Genomic DNA, 23,787 nt, shown 5'->3' with positions numbered 1-23,787 from the left:
AGTTTTAGAGATAGGCCAAAAACACAAAAACTGAAGGAAAGCAGATAGCAGCAAAATCTCTGCACACCCTGACTTAGTTATCAGAAGTAAAGGAAATGTGCCACGCTAATTCAAGTTGGTTTAAAGAGTAAGCTTCTACAGCCCCAGGTTATGCTTGCCTATAGAATAAAGGCTAGTTTTGGAGATAGGCAAGTTAGCACAAAAACTGAAGGAAAGCAGATAGCAGCAAAATCTCTGCACACCCTGATTAGTTATCAGAAGTAAAGCAAATGTGCCATGCTCATTTAAGTAGCTTCAAAGATTAAGCTGCTACAGCCCCAGGTTATGCTTGCCTATAGAATAAAGGCTAGATTTAGACATAGGCAAGTTAGCACAAAAACTGATGGAAAGTAGATAGCAGCAAAGTCTATGCACACCTTGCTTAGTTCACAGAAGTAAAGTACATGTGCCATGCTCATTCAAGTAGGTTTAAAGTGTGAGGTGCTACAGCCCCAGGTTATGCTTGCATATAGAATAAAGGCTTGTTTTAGAGATAGGCCAAAAACACAAAAACTGAAGGAAAGCAGATAGCAGCAAAATCTCTGCACACCCTGCTTAGTTCACAGAAGTAGAGCACAAGTGCCATGCTCTTTCACATACCTTTAAAGAGAAAGCTGCTACAGGCCCAGGTAATTCTTGCTTATAGAGAATGGGTTATTTTCAGGGATAGGCCTACCAGGCACTAAAATTGAGTGAAAGCAGATAGCAAGAAAATCTCTGCACATCTTGCTTAGTTCACAGAAATAAAGCAGACATGCTGTGGTCTTTCAACTAGGTTTAAAGGGTTAGTTGCTACTGTCCAGGTCATACTTGGGAATAGAGATAGCCTCACTTTCTGGGATAGACCAAGCTGGCACTGAAACTGAATGAAAGCAGATAGCAGGAATATCTCTGCACACCTTGATTTCTTTGCAGAAGCAAAGCAGATGTGCCGCCGTCATACACCTAGGAATTAAGAGCAAGCTGATATTGACTCAGGACTTGAGAGAGCCTTTGTCTCTGGAAACAGTTTTCTCTCTGTGTGAAAACAGCGTTCTGTTTAAGTAGCAGTGTAAGTTGGTAAAAGCCTTAGCTGTTTACCAAATGTGTACCTACTGCACTAGTGTTTCGGCCCCAGCACTAAGTGGGAAGAGTGAGAAAATTGTGAGTGTAGATAAGAGCCCAGAGGGAGCAGGTCTAAAATCCCCTGTGGTACAGGATGAGAATGGTTAAACACATTACATTTCACTGGGAAGGAGGATCCAGCAGAAGGCCTGATTGCTTGGTGAAGAAAACATTTTGCTGTCAAGGAGTACTGCATTTCCTATGAAGGGAATGTTCAATTCTTGCATCTCATTCTGGTATTTCAGCCATATATGCAGACATTGTGCCTGAGGAAAAAAGCTCATAGAGAGCAAAGAGGTGTGTTTCCTTCATAGTTCTTCAAGGTAAAACACAAGGAACTCGAGCCTAGAACTAAGTTTAAACAGTGGGCTAAGATTGAATTGCAGGTTCATGTTATGATAGGTTTATATAGGGTAGAGCGGTAAGGATTTGGAAAGGGGTATGCAAGTGGTTAAAGACAATCCTGGCACAAAAACTGAAGGAAAACGGATAGCAGGAAAATCTCTGCACACCCTGCTTAGTTCACAGAAGTAAAGCCCATGCGCCTTGGTCATTCAAGTAGGTTTAAAGTGTAAGTTGCTTCATCCCCAGGTCATTCTGCAATATAGAAAAAGGGTTAGTTTTAGGGATAGGCAAAACTGGCACAAAAACTGAAGGAAAGCAGATAGCAAGAAAAATCTGCACACCCTGCTTAGTTCACAGAAGTAAAGCACATTTGCCATGCTCATTCAAGTATGTTTGAAGAGCAAGCTGCTACAGGCCCATGTCATGCTTGCATATAGAATAAAGGCAAGTTTTAGAGATAGGCAAAAGTAGCACAAAAACTGAAGGAAATCTGCTAACCCCCAGGTATTGGTTCCTTTGAGGGCTAAAGAGACCCATGGGAGTTATGGTTATGACAGATGGAGTTAACTACCAGGTCAGATGGCCCCTCTTTGGAACTGGTGTTTATGTGTGATGAATCTGGACTCAGATGGGATCTCTCTTCATAAGACTTTCATGCTAATGTGCTGGAGTTGCAGTTAGTGCTGGGGTTTAAGATATATTTAGGGGATTTGAATCTCTGGACTGACAATGTGATAGCCAGGTCATGAGCCTCAACAGACTCCAGCACCTACAATCTGATTTATTGGACTCACCACACTCAGCTAAGATGGAGTTGAAGAAGGACAACCACCACACCATGGAGCCTAGAGTGATTACAACTGAAAGTGGGAGGATTGCATCCAGCATCCATGTGGAATCTGAGCCTCCTCTTGACATAGAGGTGCAATGGACACAACCAATCCAATGTCCACATAGAAAAGGTGGCATTGGATTGGGAAAAGTGGACATGGTGGCTGATGGGTATGGGGAAAGGCAGGAAGAGATGAGAGGTGGAGGCATCTTTGGGACATGGAGCTGCCCTGGATGGTGCTTCAGGGGCAATCACCGGACATTGTAAATCCTCACAGGGCCCACTGGATGGAATGGGGGAGAGTATGGGCCATGATGTGGATCATTGACCATGAGGTGCAGAGGTGCCCAGAGATGTACTTACCAAATGCAATGGATGTGTCATGATGATGGGAATGAGTGTTGCTGGGGGGGGGGGTGGAGAGGTGGGGTGGGGGTAGTGGGGTTGAATGGGACCTCATATATATATATTTTTATGTAATATTATTACAAAGTCAATAAAAAAGACAAAAAGAATGTTTTATAATTAGAACAAAATTATGTCACATATCTATGAACTATTTGTATGCACACTTCCCTTCACAAAACAGTAGTTATACACTGTTATATCATCTCATGTAACATATTAGTTTGAACGGTAATTTCATTTCATATTTTAGAAAATGTATTGGCCATACATAAGCTGGTCATTTCAGCAATTTAACCAAATTTCTCCTGCTTTACTATGTGTTAATGAAAGTAAATTAGAGGAAAAAAGCTCTTTTCTGTTTTCAAACATATAATCTGATATAAGGAAGCAACCTTAAAAATATGATATTTGCAAATTAATCAAGAAGAAAATAAAATATACCTTGAGACAAAAAAAAAAAAAAACTGAAGGAAAGCAGATAGCAGCAAAATCTCTGCACACCCTGCTTAGTTAACAGAAGTAAAGCACATGTGCCATGCTCATTCAAGTAGGTTTAAAGAGTAAGCTGCTACAGGCCCAGGTCATTCTTGCATATAGAGAATGGGTTAGTTCCAGGGATAGGCCAAGCAGGCACTAAAAGTGAATGAAAGCAGATAGCAAGAAAATCTCTGCACATCTTGCTTATTTCCCAGAAGTAAAGCACATGCGCCATGGTCATTCAAGTAGGTTTAAAGAGTAAGCTGCTACAGCTCCAGGTCATTCTGCAATATAGAGAAAGTGTTAGTTTTAGTGATAGGAAACCTGGCACAAAAACTGAAGCAAAGCAGATAGCAGCAAAATCTCTGCACACGCTGCTTAGTACACAGAAGTAAAGCATATGTGCCATGCTCATTCAAGTAGGTTTAAAGAGTAAGCTGCGACAGCCCCAGGTCATGCTTGCATAAGAATAAAGGTGAATTTTAGAGATAGACCAAGGTAGCACAAAAACTGAAGGAAGCCAGATAGCAGCAAAATCTCTGCACACCCTGCTTAGTTCACAGAAGTAAAGCACACGTGCCATGCTCATTCAAGTAGGTTTAAAGAGACAGCTGATTCTGCCCCAGGTCTTGGGTGCAGTTAGGGTGCACTTTGTATAGTCTCCCTGGGTGAGGAATACTGACTTTGGGGTTCATTTTATGCTAGGTGTAGATAAGGTAGTGTGGCACAGATATGGATAAGGCTATACTTGGGGATAGAGATAGGGGTAGTTTTAGGAATAGGCAAAGCTGGCACTAAATGTGAATGAAAGTAGATAGCAGGGAAATCTCTTCACACCTTGCTTAATTTGCAGAAGTAAGTCTTATGTACCATGATTGTACAACCAGGATTAAAGAGCAAGCTAACATTGTCCCAGGACTTGGGTGAGGCATATCCTCTAGAAATGGTTTTATGTCTTGGTGAAAACAGGCTTCTGTTTTGGTATCAGGGTAAGTCATGGAAACCCTTTGCAGTTTACCACATGTGTACCTTGTTTAGTTCCCAAAACTAATGCACTAGCGATTCAGTCCAAGCACTCAGAGGGAATAGTGAGATCGATGTGACTGTAGTTAAGAGCCCACAGGGTGCAGGCAAAAAATCCCATGTGGTATGAAAGGACAGCGTTAAAACACATTACATTTCAATGGGAATGAGGATCCAGGAGAGTGACTGATTGCTTTGTATAGAAAACACCTTGCTGTCAAGGAGTACTGCATGCCTATGGAAAGTTAAATTCTTACACCTCATTCTGGTATCTCAGCCATATATACAGACATTGTGACAGAGATGGAAAGCCCATAGACAGCAAAGAGTTGCATTTCCTTAATAGTTATTAAAAGTAAAACACAAGGAACTCGATCATAGAACTCAGTTTAAAGAGTGGGCTAAGATTGACTTCGTGGTTCGGGTTATGCTAAGTTTAGACATGGTACAGTGAAAGGATATGTTATAGATATAATTGAGGATAGAGACAGAGTTAGTTTTAGAGACAGGCATAGCTGGCAATAAAAGTGAATGAAAGAATATAACAGGGAAATCTCTTCCAATGTTGCTTAGTTCACAGATGTAAAGTATATGTTCCACGGCCATACAACGAAGATTAATTAGCAAGCTAATATTCCTGCAGGTCTTCGGTGAGGCTCAGGTTCTATATACAGTTTCCTCTCTGGGTTAAGTCTTGGCTTCTGCTTAGGTCTCTGTGTAAATGTTGGAAAACCCTTATCAGTTTACCAAATGTGTACCTTGCTTTGACCCTTGTATTTTGGTTATATCATTATTTTTGAAGTGTGAGTTCAATATGATTGTAGGTAAGAGCTTACACATAGCAGGCAAAAGTCCCATGTACTACCTAAAGGGCAATGTTAGCACACATTACATTTCAATGTGGATGAGGTTTCAGTATTGTGCCTGGTTCCTTTATGGAAAAATCGCATTGCTGTTAATGAGACCTGTTTACTGCATTCTTATTGAAAGCCAGTCAATTATTTACTTCTCATTCTGGTATCTCAGTCATATATACATATATACATATATACATATATACAAATTGTGTAAGTGAGGAAAATCCCATTGATTGCAAAGAATTGAGTACTGCATATTTTTGAAATGGAAACACAAGTTACTCGATCATTGAACTAAGTTTAAAGAGTATGGTAAGTGTGATTTTGAGTTCATGTCATGTTAGTGTCAGGAATATGGATATGAATATGCTTAGGACTATAGATTGGCTTAGTCATAGGGCTAGGCTTTGCTGGCAGTATAATTGAAAGAAAGCACATAGAAGAGAAATCTCTGCATATGCTTCTTAACTCACAGAAATAAAGTATATGTACCACTGTCATAGAACTAAGATAAAAGAGTGAGCTAATATTGTCCCAGAATGTGTGTTAGGCTTAGGTCTAAATCTAGCTAGGTTTCTTTCTAGGTGCAGATTTAACTTCTGTTTAAGTGTCAGTGTAAGTGATAGAAAACCCTTAGCAGTTAACCAAATGTGTACATCCCTTCATTCCCTAACCTAATACCCTAGCAATTCGGTCCTAGCACTAAGTTTGAAGTGTGAGTTCAGTTTGATTGTAGCTAAGAGCCTACATGTAGCAGGCAAAAAATCTCATGCACTATGAAAAGGCAATGTGAAAATACATTTCAATGTGGTAGAGTTTCCAGTATATTGCCAGTTTCCTGCAAAGAGAAAACACACTGCTGTCAATCAGACATGTTTCCTGCATTCCTATTGAAAATAAGTTAATTACATGCAACTCATTGTGATATCTCAGTTATATAAATGCAAGTTGTATAAGTGAGGAAAAGCCCATGGATGGCAAAGTGAATACTGCATAGTTCTCAAAAGTAAAGCACAGGGTACTTGAGCATAGAACTAAGTTTAAAGAGTGTGCTAAGCTTGACTTTAGAGTTCCTGTTATGGTAGGCTTAGTTATGGGTTAGGGGCAGGGATATGCATATGGATATGCTTAGGGATAGAGATAGTTAGTTTTAGGAATAGGCTTAGCTGGTACTATAAGTGAATGAAAGCACATAGCAGGGACATCTCTGCATATGCTGTTTAGCTCACAGAAATAAAGCACATGTACAATTGTCATTGAACTAAGATTAAAGAGTGAGGTCTATAGACCCAATTCTTGGATGAAGCCTACAGTACAGATCTTGTTTTTTCTTTAGTTGAAGAATAGACTTCTCTTTAGGTGTCAGTGTCAGTGAGAGGAAACCCTTAGCAGTTAACCCAAAGTGTACCCTGCTTAGTTCCCAAAACTATGGCCCTTGCAATTCAGTCCTTGCATAAGTTTGAAGAGTGACTTCAGTATGATTGTAGTTTTTATTTATTTATTTTATTATTGATTCTGTAAAAATATTACATTAAAAAAATATATGAGGACCCATTCAACCCCACCACCCCCACCCCACCACTCCCCCCCAGCAACACTCATTCCCATCATCATGACACATCCATTGCATTTGGTAAGTACATCTCTGGGCACCTCTGCACCTCATGGTCAATGGTCCACATCATGGCCCATACTCTCCCCCATTCCATCCAGTGGGCCCTGTGAGGATTTACAATGTCTGGTGATTGCCCTGAAGCACCATCAAGGGCAGCTCCAAGTCCCAAAGACGCCTCCACATCTCGCCTCTTCCTGCCATTCCCCATACCCATCAGCCACCATGTCCACTTTTCCCAATCCAATGCCACCTTTTCTATGTGGACATTGGATTGGTTGTGTCCATTGCACCTCTATGTCAAGAGGAGGCTCAGATTCCACATGGATACTGGATGCAGTCCTCCTGCTTTCAGTTGTAGGCACTCTAGGGTCCATGGTGTGGTGGTTGTCCTTCTTCAACTCCATCTTAGCTGAGTGAGATGAGTCCAATAAATCAGATTGTAGGTGCTGGAGTCTGTTGAGGCTCAGGGCCTGGCTATCACATTGTCAGTCCAGGGATTCAGATCCCCTAAATATATCTTAAACCCCAACACCAACTACAACTCCAGCACAGTAAAGAGCCTACACACAGCAGGCAAAAAAAAACAAAAAACAAAAAACAAAAAACAAAAAAACCCATGTACTTCAAAAAGCGTAATGTTTTTTTTTCAAGTTTTTAGGTTTTTATTCAAGTGTATTTTTAAATTCTTAATTATTTTTTATATTTTCAATTATTAAATGTACAAAATAAAGTTTAAAAAAAATAAAGTTTTCAGGACTTGACCATGTTGTCACGTGTCAATATTTCATTCCCTCTTAAGGTTGAGTAAAACCATTGTATGGGAATACCACATTTCACATATCCATTCACATGTTGATGGCCACTTGGGTTGAGTCCAAGTTTTGGCAATAATGAATAATACTGCTATGAACACTGGTGTGCATAAATGTGTTGCTGTCCCTACTTTTCTTCTTCTGGGCATATGCCAGAAGTGAGAATGCTGATCCTATGGCAACTGTACAGTTATCTTCCTTAGGAACTGCAACACCATCCTCCACAGAGGCTGCTCCATTTCTACAATCCCACCAGCAGGTATGATGGTTACCTTTCCATCACATCCTCTCCAGTACTCGTAGTTTTCTGATTTATTTTCTATTTTTTAAATCATTGTACTTTGTTTTGGTTTTCTGTTTTTTGATAGTACAACACTAATAGGTATAAGATGGTATCTCACTGTACTCTTGATTAGCATTTCCCTAATAGCTAATGATGTAGAGCATCTTTTCATGTGCTTTTTAGCCATTTGTATGTATCTCCTCTTTGGAAAACTGTCTATTCAAATCTCTTGCCCATTTTTAAAAAACAGGTTGCCTTTTAATTCTTTTTTTTGTTGTTGTTGTTGACACACATTACTTTTGAATGTGGATGAGGTTCCAGTATCATGCCTGGTTACTTTAGAGAGAAGGCATATTGCTATCAATGAGACATGTTTACTGCATTCCTATTGAAAGTCTGTTAATTACATCTCATTCTGGTATCTCAGTCATATATACACAAGTTGTGTAAGTGAGGAAAAGCCCATAGGTGGCAAAGAAGTGTGTGTACTGCATAGTTCTGAAAAGTAAAGCACAAACTACTCGAGCATAGAACTAAGATTAAAGAATGAAGTAAGACTGATTTTGAGATCCTGTTATGCTAAGGTCAGGGATATGGATATGGATATGCTTAGGGGTATAGATTGGATTAGTGGTAGGGATAGGCTTAGCTGGCACTATAATTGAAAGAAAGCACATAGCAGGGAATTCTCTGCATATGCTACTTAGTTCACAGAAGTAAGGCATATGATACCATCACCATAGAACTAAGATTAAAGAGTGAGCTAATATTGCCCCTGGACGTGGGTTAGGCTTAGTGTCTAGTTCCTGTTTGGTTTCTTTCTAGGTGCAGATTAAGCTTCTGTTTAAGAGTCAGTGTAAGTAATAGAAAACCCTTAGTAGTTAACCAAATGTGTACCTAACTTAGTTCCTGAACCTAATGCCCAGTGATTTGCTCCTAGCACTAAGTTGGAAGAGTGAGTTCAATAGGATTGTCATTAAGAACCCACACAGAGCAGGCAAAAAACCATGTATTATGAAAAGGACCATGTGAAAACACATTATATTTCAATGGGGATGATGTTCAAGTATTGTGCCAGATTGCTTCAAAGAGAAAATGCATTGCTGTCAATGAGACATGTTTCTTGCATTCTTATTGAACGTAAGTTAATCACTTACAACTCATTCTGGTACCTCAGTCATGCATATATATACACACACAAGCTGTGTAAGTGTGGAAAAGCCCACACAAGGCAAAGAAGTCTGTGTGCTGAATTTTTCACAAAAGTAAAGCACAAGTTACTCAAGGATTGAACCAAGTTTAAAGAGTGAGCTAAGATTGACTATTGAGTTCATGTTATGATAGGCTTAGTTATGGGTTAGTGGCAGGGATATGGATGTGGATATGCTTAGGGATAGTGATAGGGTAAATTTTAGGGATAGGTTTAGCTGGCATTATAACTGAAAGAAAGCACATAGCAGGGAAATCTCTGCATACTCTCCTTTGTTCAAAGAAGGAAAGCATATGTACCACTGTCATACAACTAAGATAAAAGATCCAGCTAATATTGCCCCAGGACTTGGGTTGGGCTTAGCTTCCAGATCCTGTTGGGTTTCTCTCTAGGTGAAAAATAGTCTTCTGTTTAGGTGTTAGTGGAAGTGATAGAAAACCCTTAGCAGGGAAGTGGACTTGGCCCAGTGGATAGGGCATCTGTCCACTACACAGGAGGTCCACAGTTCAAACCCTGGACCTCCTTGACCCATGTGGAGCTGGCCCACATGCAGTGTTGATGTGTGCAAAAAGTGTCATGCCATGCAAGGGTGCCCCCACATAGGGGAGCCCCATGCACAAGGAGTGAACCCCATCAGGAGAGCCACCCAGCATGAAAGTTCAGCCTGCCCAGGAATGGCACTGCACACACTGAGAGCTGATGCAGCAAGATGATGCAACAACAACAAAAAAAGAGAACAAGATTCCCATGCTGCTGACAACAACAGAAGTGGACAAAAGAAGAACATGCAGCAAATGGACACAGAAAACAGACAACTGGGGTTGTGGGGGAAGGGGAGAGAAATAAATTTAAAAAGTAAATCTTTAAAAAAAAAAAAAAACCTTAGCAGTTAACCAAATGTGTACCGTGCTTGGTTCCCGAAACTAATACCCTTGTGATTCAGCCCTAGCATGAAATTTGAAGAGTGCATTCAGTAGGGTTGCAGTTAAGAGCCTACACATAGCAGGCAAAAAAACCCCATGTATTGTGGAAAGGACATTGTGAAAACACATTACATTTCAATGTGGACCAGGTTCAAGTACCATGCCAGATTGCTTCAAAGTGTAAACGCATTGCTGTCAATGAGACATGTTTAGTGCATTCCTATTGAAAGTAAGTTCATTGCTTACAACTCGTTCTGGTATCTCAATAATATATACACAAGTTGCATAAGTGAGGAAAAGCCCTTAGACAGCAAAGAAATCTGTGTGCTGCATAGTTCTCAAAAGTAAAGCACAAGTTACTCAAGCTTAGAACTAAGATAAATGAGTGAGGTGAGATTGACTTTTGAGTTGGTGGTATGCTAGGCTTTGGTATCGGTTAGAGGCAGTGATATGGATATGGATATGTTTAGGGATAGAGATAGGGTTAGTTTTAGAGATAGGCTTAGCTGACACTATAAGTTTAAGAAAGCACATAGCAGGGAAATCTCTGCATATGCTGCTTAGTTCACAGAAGTAAGCATATGTACTGTTGTCATATAACTAAGATTAAAGAGCCAGCTAATATTGCCACAGGACTTGTGTTAGGATTAGGGGCCTGATCCTGTTAGGATTCTCTCTGATTAGATTTCTCTGCAGGTGAAGTATAGGTTTCTATTTAGGTGTCAGTGTAAGTGATAGAAAACCCTTGGCAGTTAACCAAAGGTGTACCTTGATTAGTTCCTGAAACTAATGCCCTTGTCATTCAGTCCTAGCACTAAGTTTGAAGAGTGAATTCAATAGGATTACAGTCAAGAGCCTATACATAGCAGGCAAAAAAAAACCCCATGTATTATGAAAAGGACAATGTGAAAACACATTACATTTCAATGTAGATGAATTTCAAGTATTCTGCCAGATTGCTTCAAAGAGAAAACACATTGCTGTCAATGAGACATGTTTACTCCATTCCTATTGAAAGTAAGTTAATCACTTATAACTCATTCTGGTATTTCAGTCATATATACACAAGTTGTGTAATTGAGGAAAAGCCCATAGACAGCAAAGTAGTGTGTGTACTGCATAGTTGTCAAAAGTAAAGCACAAGTTACTTGAGCATAGAACTAAGTTTAAAGAGATTGCTACGATTGGCTTTTGAGTTTGTGTTATGCTAGGCTTTTGTATGGGTTAGGGGCAGTGATATGGATATGGATATGTTTAGGGATAGCGATAGGGTTAGTTTTAGAGATAGGCTTAACTGGCAGTATAAGAGAAAGAAAGCACATAACAGGGAAATCTCTCCACATGCTGCTTTACAGAAGTAAAGCATATGTACTATTCTATTCTCAAATAACTAAGATTAAAGAGCCAGCTAATATTGCCCCAGGATTTGGGTTAGGCTTAGGGTCCAGATTCGGTTAGGTTTCTCTCTAGATGAAGAATGGACTTCGTTTTAGGTGTCAGTGTGAGAGAAAATCCTTAGGAGTTAACCAAATGTGTACCATGCTTAGTTCCCAAAAGCAATGCCCTTGTGATTCAGTCCTAGAACTAAGTTTTAAGAGTGAGTTCAATAGAATTTTAGTTAAGATCCTACACCTAACAGGCAAAAAACCCTGTGTATTACAAAAAGACAATGTGAAAACACATTACATTCAATGTGGATGATGTTCAAGTGTCATTCCAGATTACTTCAAAAAGAAAATGCATTGCTGTCAATGAGACATGTTTCCTGCATTCCTATTGAAAATAAATTAATTACTTACAACTCATTCTGGTATCTCAGTCATATATACACAAGTTTTGTAAGTGAGTAAATGCACATAGATGGCAAAGAAGTGTGAGTACCACATGGTTCTCAAAAGTAAGTCGTAAGTAACTTGAGCATAGAACTAAGCTTAATGAGTGAGCTATCTTTGACTTTTATCATTGACTTTTGAGCTCGTGTTATGCTGTGCTTAACACAGCACATATCCATGCTTAACACAGATAGGGATATGGATATGTATATGCTTAGGGATAGTTTTATGGAGAGGGTTAGCTGGCACTGTAAGTGAAAGAAAGCACATAGCAGGCAAATCTGTGCATCTCCTGTTTAGTTCACAGAAGTAAAGCATTTGTACATTGTCATAGAACTAAGCTTAAAGTGTGAGATAATATTGACCACAAGGATTGTGTTAGGCTTAGGGTTTTTGTTCTGGTCAGGGTTCTCTCTATGTGAAGGATAGGCTTCTGTTTAAATTTTAGTGTAAGTGATAGAAAGCCCTTATCTGTTAATGAAATGTGTATGTATCTTAGTTCACAAAACTAATGCACATGCTAGTTTGTCCTAGCACTAAATTTAAAGTGTGAGCTTTTTATGAGTGTAGTTAATAAGCCTACACATAGCTGGCAGTAAAACCCTTGTATTACAAACAGGACAATTTTATAACTCATTACTTTTTAATGTGGATGCGATGCAAGCTTCATGCTTCATTCCTTCTATTGGAAAACCTATTTATGTCAATTAAACATGTTTCTTGCATTCCTATTGAAAGTAAGTTAATTTCTTACATCTCATTGTGGTAACTCAGTCTTATATGCACAAGTTGTGTGAGAAAAAGCACATAGAAGGTATAGAATTGTGTGTAGTACATAGTTATCAAAACCAAAGTACAAGTGACTCGAGCATAGAACTAAATTTATAGAGTGAGCTTATATTGATGTTTTGGTTAGTGCTTTGTTAGGGTTAGATTTTAGGTCAGGGATAAGGATAGTGTTAGGGTTATAGTTAGGGTTAGTGTTAGGGTATGCTTACCATTCAGTATAAGTAAAAGGAAGCACATAGCAGGCAATGAAGTGTCTATGCTTCTTAATTCACAATAGTAAAGTATATGTACCTGTGTATAGAACTAAGTATAAGAGTGAGCTAATAAGACTATTGGGTTAATGTTATGTTAGGTTTAGAACTAGGGTTAGGGACAGCATTAGGTATAGGGTTAGAGCTAGGTTTAGTTTTAAGGATAGCCTTGGCTTTCACTGTAAGTGAAAGAAAGCACATACAAGGTAAATAAGTGTATATGTTGCTTACTCCACAGTAGTAAATCACATGTACCTTTGTCTTAGAACTAAGTACAAAGAGAGTTCTAATATTGACTACGAGGATTGGGTTAGGCTTAGGGTTAGAAATCCAGTTAGGTTTCTCTCTAAGTGAAGAATAGGCCTCAGTTTAGATTTTAGTGAAAATGACAGAAAGCCCTTAGCAGTTAATGCAATGTGTACATTGCTTTGTTTGCAAAACTAATGCCCATGCTACTATGTCCTAGGTCTAAGTTTAAAGAGTGAGCTCATTATGAATATAGTTAAGAGCCTACACATAGCAGGCAATAAAACCTGTGTATAATGAAAAGGACAATGTTAAAACACATTACTTTTGAATGTGGATGAGATGCAAGCATTGTGCCTCATTGCCTAAGAGATAACCCATTGCTGTCAATGAGACATGTTTCCTACATCCATATTGAAGTAAGGAAATTTTGTACATCATTGTGGTAGCTCAGACATATATACACAAGTTGTGTAAGTGAGAAAAAGCACATAGATGGCAAAGAAGTGTATAGTTCTCAAAAGTAATGCACAATTGACTCGAGCATAGAACTAAGTTTAAATAGTGAGCTAATATTGACTTTTGGGTTAGTGTTATGTTAGGGTTAGACTTCAGGTTAGGGACAGGGTTAAGGATAGGGCTAGGGTTTGGGTTAGAGTTAGGGTTAGTAGTAAGGATATTCTTACCTTTCACTATGAGTCAAAGAAAGCACATAGCAGGCAACAAAGTGTATATGTTGCTTAGTTCACAATAGTAAAGCCTATGTAACTCTGTCATAGTACTAAGTTTAAACTAAGCTAATATAGACAGTTGGGTTAATGTTATGTTAGGGTTAGAAATAGGGTTAGGGAGGGTTAGGGATTGGTATAGGGTTAGGGTGAGAGCTAGGGTTAGTTTTGGGGATAGGCTTAGTTTTCACTGTATGTGAAGGAAAGCACATAGCATGCAAATAACTGTATATACCTCCTTGTTAACAGTAGTAAAGCATATGTACCATTGTCATAGAACTAAGCTTAAAGAGTGACATTATATTGACCACATGGATTGGGTTAGGCTCAGGCTTGAGGTCTGGTTCATTTTCTCTCTATGTGAAGCATAGGCTTCTGTTTAGGTTTTCCTCTAAGTGATAGAAAGCCCTTAGCATTTTATCAAATTTGTACATTGCTTAGTTCATAAAACTCGTGCACATGCTATTCTGTCCTAGCACTAATTTGAAAGAGTGAGTTCATTATGAGTGTATGTAAGAGTCTAAACATAGCAGGCAAATAAAACCCGTGTATTATGAAAAGGATAACATTAAAACACATTACTTTTGAATCATGGACAAGATGCAAGCATGGTACTCCATTGCTTCTAAGAGAAGACACTCTGCTGTAAATAAGGTATGTTTCCTGCATTCCTATGGAAAGTAAATTGATTACTTATGTCTCACTGTGGTAGTTCAGTCATATATACACAAGTTGTGTAAGTGAGGAAAAGCACATACATAGCAAAGAAGTGTGCATCCTGCATCCTTCTCAAAAGTAAAGCCCAAGTTATTCGAGCATAGAACTAAGTTTAAAGAGAGAGCTAATATTGACTTTTGGGTTAGTGTTATGTTAGGGTTAGACTTCAGGTTAGGGACAGTATTAAGGATGGGATAGGGTTTGGGTTAGAGTTAAGGTTAATTTTAAGGATAGGCTTAGCTTTCAGTAATTGAAAAAAATGCACAAAGCCAGCCATGAAGTATATATGCTACTTAGTTCACAATAGTAAAGCATATGTATCTTTGTCATAGAACTAAGTTTAATGAGTGAGCTAATATTGTCCTTTCAATTAATGTTATGTTAAGGTTAGACTTAGGGTTAGGGATAGTGTCAGTATAGGGATAGAGTTAGGGTGAGAGTGAGGTTTAGTGTTAGGTATAGGCTTAGCTTTCACTAAGTGAGAAAACACAAAGCAGACAATGAAGTGTATATGCTGCTTAGTTCACAATAGTAAAGCATGTTTAAAGAGTGAGCTAATATAGACTTTTGGGTTAGTGTTTTGTTATGGTTAAACTTAGGGCTAGGGACAGGTTTAGGGATAGGGATAGGGTTAATGTTAGGTTTAGGATTAGAGTTAGGGTTAGTGTTAGGGATCAGCTTAGATTTCACTGTAAATGAAAGGAAGCACATAGCAGTGAAATAAATGTATGTGCTGTTTAGTTCACAGTAGTAAAGCATAGAACTCTGTTTAAAGAGTGAGCTAATATACACTTTTGGGTATATACTGTTATGTTAGGGTTAGACAGGGTGAGGGATAGTGTTAGGGATAAGAATAGCATTAGGGTGAGAGGGTTAGTGTTAGGGATAGGATTAACTTTCACTAAGTGAAAAAATGCACACAGCAGGCAATGAAATATATATGCTGCTTGATTCACAATAGTAAAGCCTATGTACCTTTGTAATAGAACTAAATTTAAAGAATGAGCTAATATTGACCACAAGGATTGGGTTAGGCTTAGGGTTAGAGTTCTATTTAGCTTTCACTGTAAGTGAAGAATAGGGTTCTGTTTAGGTGTTGGTGTAAGTGATAGCACTGAACTGTTAATCAAACGTGTGCCCTTCTTAGTTCACAAAATGAATCCACATGCTATTCTGTTACAGCACTAAGTTTAAAGAGTGAGTTCATTATAAGTGTAGTTAAGAGCCTACACATAGCAGACAAAAAGACTGTGTATTGTAAAATGGACAATGTTAAAACACATTACTTTTGAATGTGGCTGAGATGCAAGCATTGTGCCTCATTGATTCTAAGAGATAACCCATTGCTGTCAGTGAGATATGTTTACTGCAACCATATGGAATAAGTTAACTTTTTACATGTCATTGTAGTAGCTCAGGCATATATACACGTGTTGTGTAAGTGAATAAAAGCACATAGATGGCAAAGAAGTGTACTGCATAGTACACATGTTATTCAAGCACAGAACTAAGTTTAAAGAGTGAGCTAATATAGACTTTTGGTTAGTGCTTAGGATTTGGGACAGGGTTAGGGATAAAGATAGGCTTAAGGTGAGTGTCAGGGTTAGTGTTAGGGATAGGCTTAGCTTTCACTGTAAGTGAAAGAAAGCATATAGCAGGCAACAAAGTGTATATGCTGCTTAGTTCAGAATAGTAAAGCATATGTACCTTTGTCATAGAACTAAGCTTAAAGACTTAGCGAATATTGAACACAGGGATTAGGTTAGGCTTAGGGTTAGAGATCTGCTCAGGTTTCTCTCTAAGTGAAGAATAGTGTTCTGTTTAGGTTTTAGTGTAAGTGATAGAAAGCACTTAGCAGTTAGTCAATTGTGTACCTTGCTTAGTTCGAAAAACTAATGCACATGCTCTTCTGTCCTACTTAATAATTAGAAATAAAAAGAGAAAGAAAGAATGTAGACACTGAGGAAGAAATGGAAGAAATTGCTTTGTCACTGTACATACACAGCATGAAAGACAAAATGTCAAAACAAACCTTTTTCATTTTTTGATACCCCAATTTATTTTTACTTTATTTTCCTAAATTAGTATGTATTCTATATCTAACATTTAAACCCATCACTATATTCCATTTTACTATTAATGGAAACTGGAAATATATTAGGCTTCATTTTTAGGAAGTTTTGGACCACAGAGAGTTTCATCTATGGCAGGGGAGGAACACTGGTGTGGACTGTTATTGATAGAGGGCACATGGTTGGGAGTGAGTTCTTCAGGGCGTGTATACAGGGTACATAAGTGTTTGGATATTTTCATAGTGGTTAGAGTTAAAAATGTAAACTGAGGGAGTGCTGAGTTCCTAGTCAGGGGAGCTGTATCACATTCCTCAATTGAACAGGAACAATCCCCCAAGTGCAATGGCAAAGACCAATAAAGAATGATGGTCCAACAATGAGCCCTTGATACTGATGACTATGCTTATGAGCCTGTGCACCTGAAATATGAACATGGCCTAGAGCTGCAGGGTGCCTAAGAGTTACCTCCCAAGAGCCTCCATGTTGCTTCAATTTGGCCATTCTCTAAGTCAAACTCGACATGTAAATGTATTACCTTCCCCCCAGCATGGGACATTACTCCTGAGAATGAGCCTCCCTGGCATTGAGGAACTACTACCAAGTATCAGCTGATGATGCAACTAGAAAAAGATCTTGAATAAAAGGGTCAACTCAGACCAGCAGAATATCTCAGCCTACATGTAATATCAGGTGTTAAAAACTGCTTTTTGACCTTGAATAAAAGGGAGAAATGGAAAGGACAAATGAGTTTACATGGTTATGAGTCTCCAAAAAAGAGTTGGGAGGTCATCAGAGGGGTCATACTTATGCACACCTCAGCAGGATCCCTGAGACAGACAAAGTAGATACAACCCCAGGTACTCATTCTCCTGAGGACTACAGAGACTCACAGGTTCTATGGTCATGACAGATGGCTTTGGAGTTCAGTGCCATGTCAGTTGGCCCTACTTTGGAGTTTGTGTTCCTGAATGTGATGGAGTTTGACTCAAATGTGACCTTTCTACACATGCCTCTTCTGTTACTTTTACCAGACATGTGGTTGGCATTGGGGTTGCTGTATACTCAGGAAACCTGAATCTCTGGACTGTCCATGTGACAACCTGACCCTGAACTTCAAAAGACTTGCAACTCCTACCCTCTGGTTTATTAGACTTACCCCAGCCAGCTAACAGGGAGGCAAAGAAGGTTAACCATGGCACCAGGGAGCCAAGAATGCCTACAACTGCAAGCAGGAGAATTGCACCCATCATCCATGTGGAATCTAAGTCCCTTTCTATATAAAGGTGGAGTGGACCTAACCATTTCAGGGTCCACAGGATGGAGGCATAGAGTATGGATTAGAGTGCACTTACTGATATTCTACTATGGAACTATTGTGATTAGTAATGGAAGAAATTGTAGCATTGATAAGGAGAAAGTGGTCATGGTAGCTGCTGAGGGTAGAGAGAGGGAAGAAGAGATGTGGGGTCATTTTTGGGACTTGGAGTTGTCCTAAATGATATTGCAGGGACAGATGTTGGACATTATATATCCTGCCATATCCCACTGAAGATATTGTGGGAGAGTGTAAACTACAATGTAAACTCTTATACATGAGGTGCAGCAGGGCTTCAAAATGAATTCACCAAATGAAATGAATGTGCCACAATGATGAAAGATGTCACTGATGTGGGAGGGGGTGTGGGGTGTGGGACATATGGGAATCTCTTCTTTTTTGTAATTTAACATTTTTGTGATCTGTGTATCTTCAAAAAGTACAATTAAACATTTAAATTTGGGGAGAGTATGGGCCATGATGTGGACCATTGACCATGAGGTGCAGAGGTGCCCAGAGATGTACTTACCAAATGCAATGGATGTGTCATTATGATGGGAATGAGTGTTGCTGTGGGGGGAGTGGTGGGGTGGGGGTGGTGGGGTTGAATGGGTCCTCATATATATATATATTTTTTTAATGTAATATTTTTACAAAATCAATAAAAAATAAAAAATAAAAAATAAAAACTCAAATAAAAATGAAAAATAAAAATAGTTACAGCTCTGAAAGTAAGAGCAAAAAGCCACCGCTAGGTGGTGCTGTTGGATAGGAATTCTTCCATTCTGAAATTTCCTGGAGGAGCATGGAACTGGCTTTTTAACGTAGGAAGAGGGACTGGGACTCTTCAAGAAAGGGGCTGTGTGGCCTCTGTAGGGTGGCTGCCTGAGCCTTTTTTGTGAATGTTGTGAGACCCTCTCTTGTGCAGATAGGTTACGTGGACACACCATTGCTGGTGGTCCAGGCTGCAGGGAACTGCAGCCTTTTTTACTCTTTTTAAGTAAAACCTGGCCTGGTGAATTGTTTGCCTGATGGCATCTGTCTTGGCTACCTGTCAGTTCTGGAGAGGCATCTCTCCTTACTTTTGTGTGTAAATACAAGAGGGGCTCAGAGAGTTTCATGTTAAATAACAAGTACCTCCCATGCTCTGCCTTTTTTTTTCTTCTGTGATGTGATGAGACATTCAGATCCATTATTATTTATTTTTTAATTTATTTTATTTATTTTTCTTCCCTTCCCCCCGACCCCAGTTGTCTGTTCTCTCTGTCCATTTGATGCGTGTTCTTCTTTTTGTCTGCTTCTGTTGTCAGCGGCATGGGATCTGTGTTTCTTTTTGTTGCATCATCTTGCTGCATCAGCTCTCCATGTGTGTGGCACCATTCTTGGGCAGGCTGCACTTTCTTTCACTCTGGGCAGCTCTCTTTACATGGCCCACTCCTTGTGCGTGAGGCTCCCCTACGTGGGGGGCACCCCTGCGTGACACGGCACTCCTTGTGTGCATCAGCACTGCGCATGGGCCAGCTCCACATGGGTAAAGGAGGCCCGGGGTTTGAACCACAGACCTCCCATGTGGTAGATGAATGCCCTATCCACTGGGCCAAGTCTGCTTCCCCAGACCCATTATTATTTGTACTAAAGTGTCTGGCTTTTCTCCTGTGCCCATCATTATTTTCACTGATTAATGACCTTCTGTATAATTTCCAGTTCTTGGTGACCAAAACCAAAGCTGCTGAAATATTTGGGGACAAGATTTTTGTGGAAATAATTTATGTTCACTTGAATAAATATGTACAAGTGGGGTTACAGGACCATTTGTTAAGTGTATGATTTACAGGGTATGAGGCTTCCATTATCTTCAAACTAGTTGTATTGTTTCATTTTGCATTGTCCTGGGTAATAAATTTGAATTACTAAAAAAAAAAAAAAAACTAAACACACGTTGCTCAGTCATAGAACTAATTGTAATCAATTATTCCTATTGATTGTAGTGAAAATCTACCCCATAGCAGGCAATTCAGCATGTATATTGTCAAGATTTCAAAGCTAAACACTTTAGATTCTTTCCAGTCACCAACTGAGTAGGCACAACCTCAGGTACTGGTATTACTGAGGGCTACAGAGACACACAAGTTCTACAGTCATGGCAGATGGTTCTGCAGTTCAGGGCCCTCCCAATGGCTCCTACTCTGGAATTTGTGCTCCTAGGGGATATGGAGAACTAGATGAGACCTTTCTGCACGAGTCTCTTCTGTCACTTTACTGAACCTGCTGTTTCCACTGGGGTTGGTGTAGATCTAGGAGACTTTAATCTCTGGACTGGCCACATGCCATCTAGACCCTTAGCCTCAACAGATTTGCAACTCCTAAACTCTGGTTCATTGGACTTACCAAGGTCTGCTAATAGGGTGGCAAAATTTATCCACCACCACATCAGAGTCGAGAGTGTCTGCATCTTCTGGTAGATGAATCACATCCATCAGCCTTATGGGATCTAAGTTACCTCTTGATTTAGAGGTGGAGTGGACATCACAATCCCTGTGTCATCAGGATGGAGGAATAAAATATATATTAGCATGGACTTACTATTATTCTACTGCAGTACTATTGTGACTCTAGCAATCAAGAAATTGTATCAGTGATGTGGAGACAACAGTCACAGGATTTGCTGTGTGCAGGAGAGGGAAAAAAAGCTGTGATGTGGGGTCATTTTTGGGACTTGGAGGTGTCCTGAATGATATTGCAGAGACAGATGCAGGACATTATATATCCTGCCATAACCATCTGTGTTGGTAGTGATGTGGGCTATGGGTGGAAGGCTCTTTGTCTCTTCAGAGATAACGAAGTTGTTTGACTTGTGGGTGTGAAACGGTAAGAGGCTGCAGTCCTGCTCTTAGGGACCAGCAGGCTCCAGTCCCAGGAAATGTTTAACAAAGCAAGGGCTATAAACTTTAAGTATTTAGGGGAAATGCAAAAACCAAGGCTTATCTAAAATGTCTGGAGTCCTTGCTAAAAGCTTACCTAAGATGTGGAAGAGATATATGCTAATTGAAGCCTATTGAGAACTGAAACAAAGGGACGATTTGGCCTTTCCTCTCTGTATAAAAGACGTTTGAAAATCTTGTTCCGGGCTCGGGATTCAAACAGAAAGCTCCCGAGTCCGGCCGGCCGTCAATAAACCATTTTTCCTTCTCAAAATCATTCCTGAGTCCTGGCCTCTCTATTCTCAAATAATTGAACTTCTCTTAAATTCCACAACATTAATGGCGACCGCGGCAGGACAATAAATGAAGGCCAGAGACGGTAGCATTTTGCTGCCCCTTCCAAATCCCCGAGGAAGCCGGGAGGACTCGGGTGAACCCCAAATCTGGGCGCCCCTGGATTAAATTTAATCCAGAAAAGATGTGGGCTCCACCAGAATCTTCCCGACAAAATCAAGGGGCAATGGAAGGTCTGAAGAGAAAGATTCTGGGAACGAAAAAGAGCTCCGAACAGGGAAGAAGGTAAGACTCCCCGGGTGAGCACAGTCTGGAAGGCCCTAGCTTTAATTGCTAGGAAGGGGAGGCTGATCACCTCCCAAGAGAACCCTAGTAGCCCCAGAAGGCTGGGGGGAAGCCGTTCTCTCTAGGCTTGGGAAAAGGAGGAAAACCGGGGAAAAGCCCTGGTGTTTTGGGTTTGTCTAACTGCATGTTAGAATCTGGTACTGGTCTTATATCCACTAAAGGAGTGGAGTCTCGATTTTAATAGGAAGGGTATTTATAGGTTCGAGTCCTAATATCCTGGAAATTGGTCTAGATTAAGGAAAACAAAACTTGGTTACAGGAAAATGGATCGGCTTGTGGAGCTTGGTCTGGGTGTAAAGTTTAAACAGTGGAAAAGTCTAGCTGAAATCTTTTGTTATGGTGCTAATTTGTGAATGAATTTGCTTTATACCAAATGTTAAGTGTTCTGAGGTTTGTGATGGCTGTGGGGGCAGCCGTGGTGAAAATAAATATATAAACTTGTGAGTCAGATTAGTGACCTTTGTGCTTCTGTCTGTGTCAGCTCAATGTTAGTGTTGGAGTTGTGTCCTTACATGAAGTAGAATTACAGCTGAGCTGGAGCCCTCCCTTGCCATTGGCAAGGGGGTGAAATGATTCTGGGGCAAAAGCTGAGGAGTCTAGATGTTTGTGCATGTTCTGGTGTCTTGTCTCTGGTCTGGCCCTTTGCCGGGGCTTGGAGGCCATCTGTGTCCGCGCCAAGCACCCAAGTCTGTTGGGAATGTCCCAGTCAGGGCGGCTGGGTTCCTGGGAGAGTTGCCAAATTTGAGTAGGTTCTGTCTGCCCATTTTGGCTGAAAGCTGGAAAGGGGGGAGCGGCTTGCCCCTTTCCAGTGAGTCCACCCTTCTATTCATAAGCCGCATTCCTGTTTGTTGTGCACCCGACTGCCTGGAAGGGGGGGAAGTGAAGGAGGTGAAAAGCAGAATCAGAATAAATGCAGTAAAGTTCCCTCCTTAGGGTGTCAAAGCCAAAATACGTTTGCATTCTGCTCAGGTTCTTAGAAGGTATTGTAGTAACCTTAAGTAAGAGAATGTGTTCTGTGAAGGTAAACTTTGTATTAAGGGTATAAATAATTATAAAAGTTTTACAAAGCATTGTTTAAGGTATTTAAGTGGCTAATTGCAGAAAGTCATTATTTAACAAAACTGAATTGATAATAATAATAAAAGGCAATTTTATAACAAACTTATTCGGCAGCCAATCTCCCCTGCCAACTTGCTTCCAAAAAAACTGTTTCTGGTATTACATGCTACTAAGTATTTAAAGTGAAGAAAAGTTCATTATTTTAACAAACTTGTTTAGTATTAATGGCAATTATATGTTGTAAGAAGTTTGCCTGGTAACTTAGTATGTGGGATATATGGAGTGTGTTTTTATTGTTAAGGTAACAGAAGGTGATTTTGTCCTAAGATAAAATGATTGATTATTGGAAAGAGTAGAGTGTGGGACAGAACCTGAATGAATACTGAAAGTGTAGAAGGTTTGTGGAAGAGAAATTTTTATGATTAAATTGAGTAAGATCAATATACAAAGAAAATATTTTATCAATAGCTTCTTGTGCTTTAACCTCATCATATCCTCAATGTTTGAAGAAGAGTCTTACCTCTTTTAAAAGAACATTTTATGTTCTAGAAATCAAATCCTGAAAAGTAGCCTTTTATTTCAAACTAACTGCAAGAGATTTATTCTTTCACTTTAAAGGAAAAATTAAAGTAATGGTTAAGTTCATCTAATATGTTATAAGTTGAATGAAAGGTATTTAAAGGTGTTATAAAATTAATAGGTTTTAAAAAATTAATAAAAACTGTAACTAAGAGTTAAAATCATTTATAAATGCATTTATATTGTAAAACAGTGGAAAGACAATAACTGAGATTATAGGTGGGTGAATTTGCCTGAAACTATTATTTAAGTGTAAATTCTACACTAACCTTTCCTTTGTTTATGGTTGCTTCAGGCCTAACCTCGCCCTTTGCCTTTGCCTGTGGTTATTTCATAATTGAGAAGAGCTGGGACATCACTGTCTCCTCTTCTGGTATTAGTAACCCTTTCTCTCATGAATTCAAGTGTAAACTAAATAAATGGCTGCCTGATAGAATAAGGTTAAATGGCCACTGGAGTTTTATTATCTCCAAAATCAAAAGGGGGGTGGAGGGGGAGAAGTCTCCTGCCTTGACGGTCAGTGTTCCTAAGAGTGGCAATTCATGAGAGAAAGCAGTCTGTCTCCCTGAGGCTTCAAATAGCCTCAGTAAATATATATAAAATTAATCTTGTTGCTTATCCAAAATTCTGCTAATTTCAAAGTAAAATATAAAGTTCTAAAACAAAATGGTGCTAAGGCATTGAGAACATTTTGGTTATTACAATCCATTA

The sequence above is a fragment of the Dasypus novemcinctus genome, assembly GCF_030445035.2.
Source record: "Dasypus novemcinctus isolate mDasNov1 chromosome 11 unlocalized genomic scaffold, mDasNov1.1.hap2 SUPER_11_unloc_3, whole genome shotgun sequence".
NCBI lineage: Eukaryota > Metazoa > Chordata > Mammalia > Cingulata > Dasypodidae > Dasypus > Dasypus novemcinctus.
This window is presented reverse-complemented; position numbering follows the sequence as displayed.